The 12907-nt window shown below is 39.7% G+C and overlaps 1 long non-coding RNA gene across 1 annotated transcript; it reads right to left on the bottom strand.

Annotated features, from left to right (window-relative positions):
- Positions 1 to 5774: 5774 nt before the first annotated feature.
- LOC137478298 (uncharacterized) lies at positions 5775 to 12619 on the bottom strand. The gene is made up of 3 exons (XR_011001496.1): positions 10835 to 12619; positions 8412 to 8479; positions 5775 to 7331 (listed from the first exon to the last, which is right to left on the bottom strand). It is a non-coding gene; the product is annotated as an uncharacterized lncRNA (long non-coding RNA).
- Positions 12620 to 12907: the final 288 nt, after the last annotated feature.

Below are 12907 nucleotides of genomic sequence, written 5' to 3'. Positions count from 1 at the left end.
TAGAAGATATTAATTGTGTTTTCATCGCACCGTTGCACTGATTTGCAGAGGTGAAACAGTCTCTCAGTTACAATGATGAAAACCTGATTTATTTCCTGATTAGTCCTGATTCCCCTCACTGTGATATTAAAGGCACAGTGTGGTTGTTGGCAGGCCATTCCTTCCCAAGGCACAATCTCCTTGCATCAGCCCTGAGTCAAAGGAGCAGGAAAGGACCCTGCCGACCCACAAAGGTCTGAGTCATTGAACCTGCAACAGGAACATCCCACAAATGCCATAAAAGAGAGTAACAGCAATTCCTCCCTGCAAAGCCTGTCTCATCTCTGCATCCCTTGTACACACTGGCAGTCCCATTCACGCTGACTGGGCTGCAGAATCAACGCCACAGCAAAAAATGGTCTTTAAGGTATTTTGTGAGCAAGGAAGCAATGTCTAACCTTTCACTCATTCCACAGGAAAAGGCAGCAAGTATTTTCCTTCATATGATTCATCTGGGGTGCTCAAGGTGAGATATTTCCAGGGTCAGATTATTTCATCTTAACTAAGGATCAGTATTTGCAAGTTAAATCATCAGTGTGCATGGTTCCTCCTCCTGAATGGCAAGTGGTTGAACAGTTTATGGATGCTGAGTTTGAATTCAGTGACTGCAAAACGTGGAAAGAGATCTCCTGTCTGAAGACAAAGTTTGGAGGACACTTCGGTCTCTTGTTGCTGAAGTGCTGGAATCTGGAGTGTCTAGAAACACATCAGCTTTTCAGTCATTCTACCACTCCAGGTGCCTACATGTCACACTTGTGTTAAACACAACAACTGTGTAAGGGGACACCATGTCTCAGGAAGTAGGAACATCTAATTTCCATCATGCTCCTTGTTTTGCAGTGATTTCCTTTTTGGCTTCATGCAAGGGAGCAGCAAAGAGAGTTTATAATCTGATTGAGGTGTGACCAGTGTCTCTTGCTTGATTTACAGAACGGCTCAGTCTGACTCCAGACCTGGTCAGTTCAAACTCTGCATTCAGAGTATTATTGATAGAAAAGCATGCTTCTCATGTAGGCAGCTATTACTACCCAGTGCTATTACTACAGGCATATCTTAACCCAGCAAAAAATCCCAGTGAGGAGATGGTTTAAAATGGCCAATCCCTTTGCAAAGGTATAAATCTTCAGCAATCAGTGGAGACATAAATTCATAAACATATACACACAGACAAATAAAAATAAAATTTAAAAAAAGGCAAAGAGACTTCACTATTTACCTGCACAAATAGTGAAAATGATGCCTGAAGGAAAGGCCTTGCACTCATGTGATGTGATTGTAGAGAAGGAGCAGGAGGGTTAGAGGAAGCAGCAGGAGGTATCAACTCCTCCTCCTCTTCATAAAAGAAGGCAAAGCTGAAGGTCTCAGGAACAGTGAAAAGATTCTTGATGATTTTATAAGAAAAGTGGAAGAATAAATAAGTAAAAGTGCTGGTGTCTTGAAAGGTTCTCAGGCAGCAGCCCCTGCTGCTTAGCCTGATGCTATGCCATTAATATGGAAAGTTTGCAACACATCCTGTGGCACTCCACTGGCAGAAGGCAACCTCCCAGCAGCGGCCTTGAGCAGCCAAGGATCAGCTCTGTGATTCTGGGGAGCTGACAAACATCCCCAGCCCAGCAGGAGTCCCTTTCTGAAGGAAGGGAGAGCAGCAGGGAGTGCAGGCTGCAGCAAGGCTGCCTTCAGGAAGCACATGCCATCAGCTGCTGGTACGTGATGTCTGTAAGTGAGCTGGGATGCTGACAATGGGTGTTCCTGTATCTCATAGCCAGCAAAATAAGCAGGGTTTGGAGTAGATCGGAACCTCCTTGCATGAGGCACACAGTCATTTAGGGAATTTTATTAAATTTTTTGAGGTATCCCACTCACAAGCAAAATTTGTGCCTTAAATCCAGTCTGTCTCTCAGCCACATGCAGTTCTTGCAGATTTCAGGACTGAAATTCTGAGTGCTGGTGGAAAAAAACTTGGCTTACAGAACAATAACACCATCACCATTCAGTGGTAAATCATTACAAGAGGCTTACATGACCCTTCACTGGGTCATGGCTCTGAAATAAAGCATTAAACATTTCTCACTGTTCACTCAAATTAACAAAAGAAAGGGAGAATGCAGAGGCCGAAGTTAACAACAGCTGAAATAATTCTTGTTATATAGACACAGATCCAAGTAATGTAGGTACTTGGCTCTGATGAAATCATCTCTGTGATATAAGTGTGATGGACCAATCTGTAGAGTTATACTATCATGTCTGACATGAATTCTTACACCTCTCCATGTGCAAACTGAAAGCCATGCTAGGGAAATAGAAAGTTCCCCTGTGGCCTGTAATGACAACAAAGAAGAGAGACTGGCCCTGAGGCACTTGCCCCTCCAAATGATTGCTCATTTGAAGTACTGTATTGACAGAGTTCCCTCATTCCCCACTTAGAAAGGTCAGGTCAGACCTTATTTTAGAAGGTGAATTGGAGGTTGTTTTAAAAGGTGAGCTCTGACATGACTTTATTTTCTGAAGCCTGAGAAAAGACAGGTTTGCAAACACTGCCATAGTGCTTTCTTAAGCAGAGACAGCTCTTTTGTTTCCCAGAAGCATAATGTGGTTGGTCTCCCTGAATGCAAGATAAAGCAGAAATCTAAACTGAGAGAAGAAATTGCATTAGGGTAATTAGAAGTGTTCAGAGATCCTTTTCTGATTCTTTAGGTACATGAGAGGACAGAGTAGGAAACAGAAAGCAGGAACAGGAGGGTGTTCAGCTTCTGGGTAATATGCTACATTGTTCCCTGAATAAGACAAAGGTGGAAGATGCTGCTTTGCAAGGCAGCAGAGGAAAGCAGTGGTATGAATTTCCCTCCCCCAGATATTTAATTGCACACCAGCAAGAACCAACTCAGTCAGTCAGTTCTCAAAACAGTACAACTCCAAAGACTTATGTAGAGAGGGCATCTATCTCCTTAATATCACACCCTTGGAGATGGAAATGATTTGATTCTTTTTCATTTAAATTCCTTTCAAGGGAAATGTTGCCAGCTCCCATAGACCTAGTGTTTACTGAGAAATTAAAGTTGTCATTTTTAGTCTCTCAAATGTCAGTGAAAGTTAAGGAAAAGGCTGGTTTGTTTATATTTTCAGCATGATGGTGGAGAGTAGCCAGCATTAAAAAGTTCATCTTTCCTACTCCTTCTCGCACTGCATGATGAAAATTGAAATAAAATAGCTTTATCTCCAGGAAGAGATGTGAGATTTTGTCAAATGAGCACAGTATCCAGGTCATTAAGATGTCCTCAGTGACTGCTGGTGACAGCAAAAATTCAAAAAGAGTGCATGTGCTTTGAGCACATCCAGAGAGAGGTGAGTCCATCCGTTTAGTAACTGTGCTTTACAGTCTGCTGGAGCACGAATTGCCCTTTGCAGTGTCACAGAGACAAATCCCCTGCATAACCTCCACTGGATTATTCCAAGACATCTGAACAATGGAAACCCCAGCACAGATCATCAGCTCTCAATGACTGGCATAAGGGAAGGCCTCTCTGACCCTCAGAGACTGGCTAAATGCAGCCCTGCAACCCAAAGAAGCACCTGCCCATCATTTTTGCAATCTGTGTCATCTGCATGCCAGGCTCCAGCTTAGATAATTTAACTGAATAAATATTTCATCAGCCATTTTTCTTAGAGGAGAGGTGACCTGTCCCAACTCACAGGGAGGGCAGTGAAATATGACACTAATCTAAGCAATGCAATTCTCTAGAAGTTGGGGTAGGAGAGGGCACTAGTGGATAGATTAAGAACTTCATTAAGTCCTTATTCAGAATTTTAACTCCCTTTTAAAAAATACCCTCAGAAGCTACTTTTTAAGTCACTTGAAGAAATTGCAAAAGAAAAGCAAGACTGAAAGTGTTGTATTATTCTGAAGGAATATTGGTAAATTTTGGTTCATTAATGCCTTATATTTTGAAGGACTGCTAAGTCTTTGAGAGATGAGGTACAACCTGTGTACCAGAATCCTTTCATCTGCTAACCCAATGTAACAGTTTGACTGCATTCATCTACTACAAATGAGGCTTTAGGTTTAAAAGTAAGGAAAATTATTATCCATAATGGAAACTCCAATCAGGAGTCCATGGACACAATCCCCTGCATTGATGGCTTTTATAGCAATCCAGAGACACGCAGGTGTGAGACAGTACTGTTCTATGTCCAGAAATTATTAAGAAACTATAGGATCCATCAGAAAAAAAAAAAAAAAAAGAAATGTTGCTTGCTGAACTGTAACAATTCAAGCTGTTTAACTTCCATCCTGAATCTTTCTTGGAGACCTGCCAGAATCTCTTGGTATCACAGTTAGTCAAAATGTTTGGGTAGAGGAAAAGATGCACATAGTCCATGCTTACAATACAAACAATATATGTTTTGTAAGCAAGGTTTCCTCGTGATGATTGAATGATTAAGAGAAGAAGCAGATGCAACAGATATAAACATTATATATTTTAGAGGCTGAGATATCCTGCGTTCACCCTGCCTTGTGCACTGGAGTCACTGTGATGAGATTGAAGAGTTTTCTTTTGCAAAAGAAAAGATCCTGATCCAAGCAATGAGGAAACTGAAGGCTGAAGCAGCAAGTATCTTCTGGGGTAATAGGTTTTTAGTTGCCTGACAGATTGCAACATCCTCCCATCAAAGTGCATCCATAGGGAGAGATTTTCATGCAGTGCTTTTACATTCTACCTACACTGTCCCTGTCTGGCTTTACCAGTAACTCCTGAATTAACTATTTTTAGGGAACTCAGAGAAACTCCATTGAAAATGGGACCCTGATTTATCTTTACTCTACCCTCCTGCTGTGCTTCTGGATTCTGGGATGATTTGGTTGTCTTGAAATTGACAAACAGTTTTGGATGCAACACGTTTCTCATTTTCATAAATAAGGATTTCCACAGATCTGGAAAGAGTTAGCTAATCCAAGTCCTTATTCAGGCATACTTGCTCACTTGAACTGTATGTTGGGTATTTAGTTATATACCTTGCACATACATATATTGATACCTTTGCAGTCTTGGTCCCATGATGATCCTCCCCAGTTCTGCTGGTGAAGCCCATTGTGAAATAGAGAAAAAAAACATGGCAGAAGGAGCTCTCTCTTCTGCAGGAAGAGAACAGTAGAGAAAAATAGAGAAGGTTACAGCTGCATCAGCAAAACTGAATGCTAAATTTCCAAAACTTGTTCACTGTGGCCATTTACACAGGACTGACTCCTTGCATAAAACATGAAGCTATCCTTGCAACAGACTTTTGTCATAACATGGATAGAGACAAAACCAAACTTATCTCCTTGATCACTAGCAGAGTTTCGTTTCAGCATAAAGATTGAAAGAATGCGGATCTCTTCACTGGGAACAAGGGAATTTTTTGATCAGTGGGTTGGTTTTATTAATAATAACAGTTTAAAAATTATATTTCACTATAAGCAATTTATATTATAATATAGCTAACATATAAATAATACTTAATATGTATTATTAATATATTGTACTATATATTATTATTTGTGTCATATTATAATATATTTATTATATATTATATAATATAATATAATATAATATTATATTATATTATATTATATTATATTATATTATATTATATTATATTATATTATAAATATATATTATATTTATTATATTATATTTATTATATTATGTTATATTAGATTATGTTATATTATATTCTATTATTAACATATTTGCTGGTTTTGTTACCATTATTAGTGGTGGTGGTGGCTGGTTGGTTTCTTTTCTCCTTTTTAAGTGAAAATGCATCAGGAAAAAGCAAAGGTATGGAAAGCCACAAAACAAGGGTCTGGTGAATGTTCTGCTTTCTTCCACCCACGATAAACAGGCAAGTTTACTGTGCAGGGCTTTGCTGAGTGAGAACCAAATAGCTTTGGAGTCTTGGGTCATGTGTGTAGCTCAGTGGTTCATCCAGGCTGTGGTGATCTGTACAGGATCATATTGCCTTGTTGAGTTTGGGATTTGTACTTCACACCAGTGCTGCGCCAAGACTCTTTGGCAACTCTGCCTATACAAAGAATGCAAAGCAACAGCCCCTGTCCCTGGTTCTAGATCCTCTGGGAGGACTTTGGGAACATTGTTGCCGATGTCTGTGGGAGCAGGATCACATCCTGTGACCTTACCAAGTTTCCTATGCTTCTCATTCTCCCCTCATTTAAAAGCCACTTATGAGATTTAACTCAAACTTTCCAAATAATTTCGCTTTTAAATATAACCAAGCCTGGGAAAATTTATTTTTACAATGGGAAATTTGGGAAAGTTTTATCTCTGCAGAAAAAAATTCTGAAACAAGATGGTATAATGCAAGCTGTTATAAACCTTCACTCTTGTGTTTCTGTTAGCAACTGTTGTAATGACAAAAAATAAAACCAAGGAATTTTTGGAAAGAGATACTTCCAGATACGAAGGGGGACATTGAAAGGAAGTAATATCTATTTTTCATGGGTTGGGATTTGTGAAGCAAGAATATACATTTGTTAGACTGGTGGGAAAGGATTTTGACTGGCTGTGATGAGATGTATGCACAGCACACAGGTACCTAGGAAAGAAGGAACATGAGAGGTTTTTTCCATTGCTATGCATCGTGCTTGAATAGGCAGCTGGCAGCACGCTGCTCAATTTCTAGGGCCATTGGTTGGGCGCAAGGTAAAATTAAAGCTCCATTTTTGATCTCCAAACACTAGGATGTTCAGGTTCTTAGGGCACAACATTTTGACTAACATAAATAGCTTTGGAGATAACAGTCAGTGTTTCATCTTCACCTGGGGAAATTCAATGCTTATTTGAAGAGCTTTTTTTCATTTTCTTTTGTTCTACTTTCAGGAGAAGGACCCAATTCTGCTGTAACATTTATTTAATATAACTCCTTTTAAAGTGACTTCTTGCAGTTTTCGTGTTTGTTTGAGATTTTAAAATGTTAAAGAAAACATTGTAGAGCCTTTTATTCTCTTTGTCAGCATGAGGAAAAAAATCATTAGATTTAGAATTCTAAATGAGAAGATACATCAAGGAGAAAATAGGCCACTAGTCTAAAGAAAAAGGATGTGATACTTATGCTCTTGGAAGGACTGTGGAAAAAAATAAAAACATTCCTCATACACAAACCCTTTAAGGCATTATGAATATATCTTTAAAAATTCATCTGAATTTAATTCAGACTTTCAAATTCCAGCCCGAGGTGACTTGGATTTCTTTGTTAAGTACATTTAAACAAAACTCTTTTTATGTTCTCCTAAACTAACAAGAATGAGAAAAAAAAATACTAGAAATGTGAAATTGTGAATTCCTTTGACCCTAAAGGTCTTCAAATCTGTTTTAAAGAAAATCTAGCTATTAGTCTTCTCCAAAATTGCAGACTGAGAAAATGAAGGAGCTACAAGAACAGTGTCTTTGTACAAATGGATGACCTTTTCATCATTACTTTTTTTCTTGCTGACTTGGACTTTCTTTTCCTCCAGGACCAAATAGAATGAAAGGGATTGAAGCTGTTATTCTGGCCCTGTGAGCTCTCTTTCCTTGGGTTCCCACCATGCCTAGAAGGAATTTTGCACACTGGCTGTAGGCCTCTGCAAAGTCCTGGGGCTCCCAGGCAGTGAGGGTAGCCCCTCCTGCTCCACGCAGCTGTGGTGGGATGGGGAGTGGGGTGACAATCACAAACTCCTGCTCTCACATTTCCAAGCTACCAATGCAGGCACTGAGTTCTGTTCCACCTGTCCCAACACAGCTGCAAGCCTTCCCTTCTCCAAATAACCGGCAGAACACTTTGACATGCTGCAGCAATGTGTGAACAGCAAATTCTCCAGAGGACTCCAAGGGCCTGTTCAGCATCTCAACGTGATTGCTGCAGTCTAATCTCAACCTGCATTCTTCTGTCCAGGAGGAAAGCTTTATGATGGGATTTCCTGACCAGAGAAGTTATGTCAACTGATTTTGAATGTCAAAGATTGTTTGTTGCTCCAGTACTGTACTTCATCACAATGTCATAGCCAAAATCAAGAGCTCAGAGATAAAGAAAGGAGACGCGGTGCCTGAAGAAGGTGATTTCTCTCAAATCTTGCTCTGCCTGCATCTCTCCATTAGCTACTGGATCATACCCATCTGATGGGCAGACCCAAAACAGACCTGAATCAGAATTAGAAGCCAATGGTTCAAGGGTCTCCACACAGCTCATTCCCAGAGGGAGCTGGAAATCTAGCAGCAATTAGCCTTCTGGTTCAAATCAAAGAGGAATGGTGACTTTGATGGGATTACAGCTGGATTCAATTAAAATGTTTTCTGTTTTCTGAATCTGATATTGTCCCTTCTTTTGCTACATACCAAAATGTCCACTGAATCCCACTAGCCCTGGATCCTTTCTGGACACTTTTCTCAGCTGGAGCCAAGGCCTGGCAGTAGAAATGCAAGAGAATTTAATTATTTTTGCCAGTATATTGCAACACATTACCCTAACTGACAAAATTTTTAAAAAATTATAATTTAAAGTGATATCTCACAGAACTTTTTCCTTAGATTTCAACTAATGGATATTATTAATTGAATTGGTTGTTGTTGTTATAGGACTTTCTGCTATTTGCTGAAAGCATTTGACTTGAAATCCTAGAATATTACTTAGGGGCTTTTGATCAATCCTTTTTTATCCTAGTTCTTAAAAGCTTTCAAAGAATTTTGCTTTTCAGATGACTCAAAAAAAATTTACTTTCTCCTACCAGATGTATGAAAAAAACTTCTTATGTAGTCCTTTTTCTGTGTTTAACTGTATTAGTTTTGTTTATCTTCTCAAGATTAAAATAAAGAGTGTTTTTAAAAATATATATTAATATAAGTGTCTTTAGTTGCATGGAGGTAGAATCTAAAGCCAAACACTATTTAGCAAACCAAAACTCTTTTTCCTGCTATTTTGTATGTGACAGTTACAAATCCTTGATGAAAGAGCATAAGAAACTAGAAATAGAGACAGTGAGAGTCTCTCTGGCATCTCATCCCCAGAGTTTGTGTTACAGCTTTCAGTGGGAATATATACAGAGAGATGAACAAATCTGTGCTTCATTCTGTCACCATCCATTGGGAAACCTGTGCACTAATTTAAGAGCCTCAGAGAGGTTCAGAAGACTGGAAGGAAATCTTTGGAGGGATTTTCTCAAATGCACAGCAAAGCTATTTTATCATACCAAGAAATGCATGCCACTTTATATTTGATGTCTTGAATATTAAAAATACACACATTACAGGCAGTTTGTTCATAGTGTGACCACACACATAGACACATTTTTCCTGCTTGAGCAGAAGACTTTTTTTATATTAAAGATGTGTTTGGATTACAAGCAAAATTTACTTTCTCTTAATCATAAAGTACAAATAAAAGTCGAAAGAAGTTGACAAGTTCCAAAAGTACTAATGAAGAAACAGAGCCAAAAAAAAAAAAGGAAAGTAGTAATTATTTAAACCACTTATTGCACAAAATTTCTAAGCTAAACTATAACAAAAAAGAACTAATTCAAAATAAAGAAATCGCTGGTCTTAAGGTGAAAGATAATATAAAAAGGATTAGTGTGGTATTACTTCAATATATAATAACCAATCCATATTTATGGATGGACTAATTAAGATACTGAAAGAAGATGTCTGATATTAAATAGAAAATAGAAAAATAGATCAGGGAAAGTGTCTGAGAAAATATTTCTGAATAATTAAGTGATTTGAGATTGCCCCAAAATGCTTCTTATTTTGTCAGTATTGTTGTTTGTTGTTGCCTTTTTATTTCTTTATAGCTTTCCACTCAATTTGTGTTAATCCCATACATGAAGACTTCTGAGAGGAAGTGTTACTGGCCCATTTTAGAATGGGATGAATAAAGCCATGGAGCTGCCATTTTGTGGATCCTAAAAGATTAGCAATTATTTCTCCCTAAATGCTGATGGCAATTGAGGTCTCCCACTCCTTTGTGAGCCATCTCTGGAAGAGCAGCATTCCCATCATGTACACAAACCCTGCACACACAGGTAACTGTGAGAAAGCAGCATCTGCCAGCTCCAAATGGTTTGCAAGTGTGAGGATGTTATTTGTCTGGGTAAGTGCAATTGAGGGAGGGCAGGTGCACTTTATGTTTAGTTATATTCATGCAGTACATTTGCACAACACCAGGGACCCTGTCTCATTAGAGTAGTGAAGTTACTACATTTGAGAACAGTTGTTGAACAAAGTGTGTGACCTAAGACCAGATGAACAGACAAATGTAAATACCCAGGTCCTCCAAGACATCTCTGAGGTGATGCCTAACACAGAGATTTCTCATTCCTGTTTGTTCAAAAATCCTCAGAAGTGAAGCTCTGAAGCTTCTCTAAATGCTGGTTCAGGTCATGTGAGCTGCTGAACACACGAGCAGAACCAGCACATTCCTCCCCAGCCCAGAGGACTGACTCAGGGCAGGACTCCCATCTGGGGCACCTCACCCAAGCTTTCCCATTTCTCACTGTTCTCATCAAGAGTCAGGCTCAAACCCTGGCTGCATTCAGAGCAGGCAGGGTGAGATGCTGGATCTGGGCCTGGGTGCTTTTGTATTCCTGGACAGGGGTACAGGGTGAGAAGAGCTGTCCTCTTTTCTCTCATTTCACCTATGAGAAGAGATGGCATTCACACAATTCCCTACCATGAGCTACACGTGCTAAATAGGATGTGAGCTCTTTCTTAGCCACACATCTGACATCTGAGCTGCTGGCAGATAAAATTAAGTCCACGTTTACCCACTCAGTGTTTCTACCAGCATACGGCAGTTGCCCAACAGGGTGTGGGTTTGTAACTCTCATTTTTTCCTTACACATTTTACAGACAATTGTGTGCCTAATTCAGGAAGCTAGAAGCACACAAATAAGGTTAAACAAATTAACTTATGGGGCCCTACCTACAGATCATTCACTGCTTTCCTGATGTTCTAGAAGCCCAGAATTAGCCTGTCAGAACTGATTTTAGGACAGGAGCTCTGGAGTTCAACAACACCTGCCTGTAATCACAGCACTTTGCTGTGCTCGTCATGCACTCATTACTAGAGCCAAAAAGTCTGTACTTGACTTACCTTGACTTGACCCATCAGCTGGCCCTGTTAAGCTAAGACCCCTGCAGAAGACCTATTCAGAGTGATGTCAAGTAGTGGCCTCAGACAGAACCACAATATTCTGAGTTCTTTAATTCCTGCCCCATAAAACATCATTTTTCAAGAGAACTGCATGTCCAAGATAGCTCTCAGCCTTCTGAAAAAAAGGTCTTAATGAGAAAACCAAGAGTCCCTTCAGTGGAATTACATTTGAAAATGGAAGCACAGCAAGGCAATTTGCCTCAGTAACTAATTTCTGATGTCTGTAACTAGAAGCATCAATACTTTAGCAGCCACTGCTTTAGATAATTGGAAATTAGGATGATTCTTTCACAGAAACTGGTGTAAAGGCTGACTCAGCCTGGATTTCCACACTGTGGGTTCCTTTTTAGTGTCAAAATGAAAAGACTTGTGGAAGGATTTTCTACCCATGAATCAGAGGAAATAATTCATTATTGCATTCAACCCAGAAAAAAAATCTATTGCAAAAGCAAAAAGAGGTAGGAGACTGTGTTTAATCCGAGCAAAGGTTGCTCAAAGTTTGTTTAAAAAAGAGAAGCTTAAACTGTTCTGGGCCTTTCAACCATTAAAAATTCATTAGTGTTGCCAAGGTAGCTTGAAAACTTCAGGGTGCACAGTGTCTTAATTTGGTTATGTCTGCACACTTTTGGCAAGCTATGTTATCTCTTAGCAACCTGCTCTGTTATCATTTATTATCATTTCACAGAGTGGAAAGCGCTGCACACACTGGCAATGTGTGAAGAAGTGTGAGTGATATTTTTCAGAGGGTATATGAACTTTTCCATCAGATTTTGGTACATGGAAGCTCAAATCCTTATGCTTCCCTAGGACTTTGATAGAGAGGCTGAGAAAGCTTGTAAACCACAGACTATTTCTTTCTTAAAGAGAACTCCCTTAGCAGAATAAATCATTATTATTAATATGCAGGTAATCAGCAGCATAGCCTCCAAGGAAACCACAATGTCAGACAATACTTTCAAGGTACTTTAAAAGTGACACACTTACAGCTCTTACCTTTTTGAGGCAGTAGAGCAGAAGTGCAGACATGGCTAGGTAGTAGTTTCTCTTCTTAGAAGTATTCAGCGCTGCAATAGAGTGAGTTTTTCTTCTTTGTGCAGCTTTCTTCCTGCAGTCAATGGCTGTGACAATGCCAGCAAATCTCCTGCACAGAGGAAGGCCTGGAGAAGCTGGGTCCAGAGTGTTCCCACTCACCCAAAACCAAGGCTATGTTCCTGGGTATTTCAGTGGACTCAACAAGGAGTGATGGGAACCATCAGTACTGCTCCCTCTGTTCTCCTTTTCCACTACTTTATTATTCACCTCTACCTTACACCATGATTTGAAGATTTGCAGTTTGGCCTGGGGGACTCTGCCTTGCTGCCTTGCAAGTTAATGAAATTTTGCACATTGGCAGTTTTCCTCTGGGCTGCTGAGACCTGTAATACACAAACCGGATTTACCCAGGGGGAGGAGGCAGCCAGAGGTCAATGTTCTCCACACTCACTCTTCTTGCAGCACCATTTGCTTAAAGTCCCATCACAAGGAAAGGGCTGTGCAGTGGCTTTTGTCAATAATGAAGGGACTCTACTCTAGCACAGGTGTCCCCATATGTATTGAGGAGCTAGAGTAAAGCATATCCTTCCAAAAATAATCTGCATGGTCCAGTTTAGGATCAGGGGATTTTTCTTATCATCCCAATTGCTCC

Source organism: Anomalospiza imberbis, chromosome 8 (genome assembly GCF_031753505.1).
Source record: "Anomalospiza imberbis isolate Cuckoo-Finch-1a 21T00152 chromosome 8, ASM3175350v1, whole genome shotgun sequence".
NCBI lineage: Eukaryota > Metazoa > Chordata > Aves > Passeriformes > Viduidae > Anomalospiza > Anomalospiza imberbis.
The sequence above is the reverse complement of the archived record's forward strand: the minus strand, read 5'-3'. Positions and strand labels throughout refer to the sequence as shown.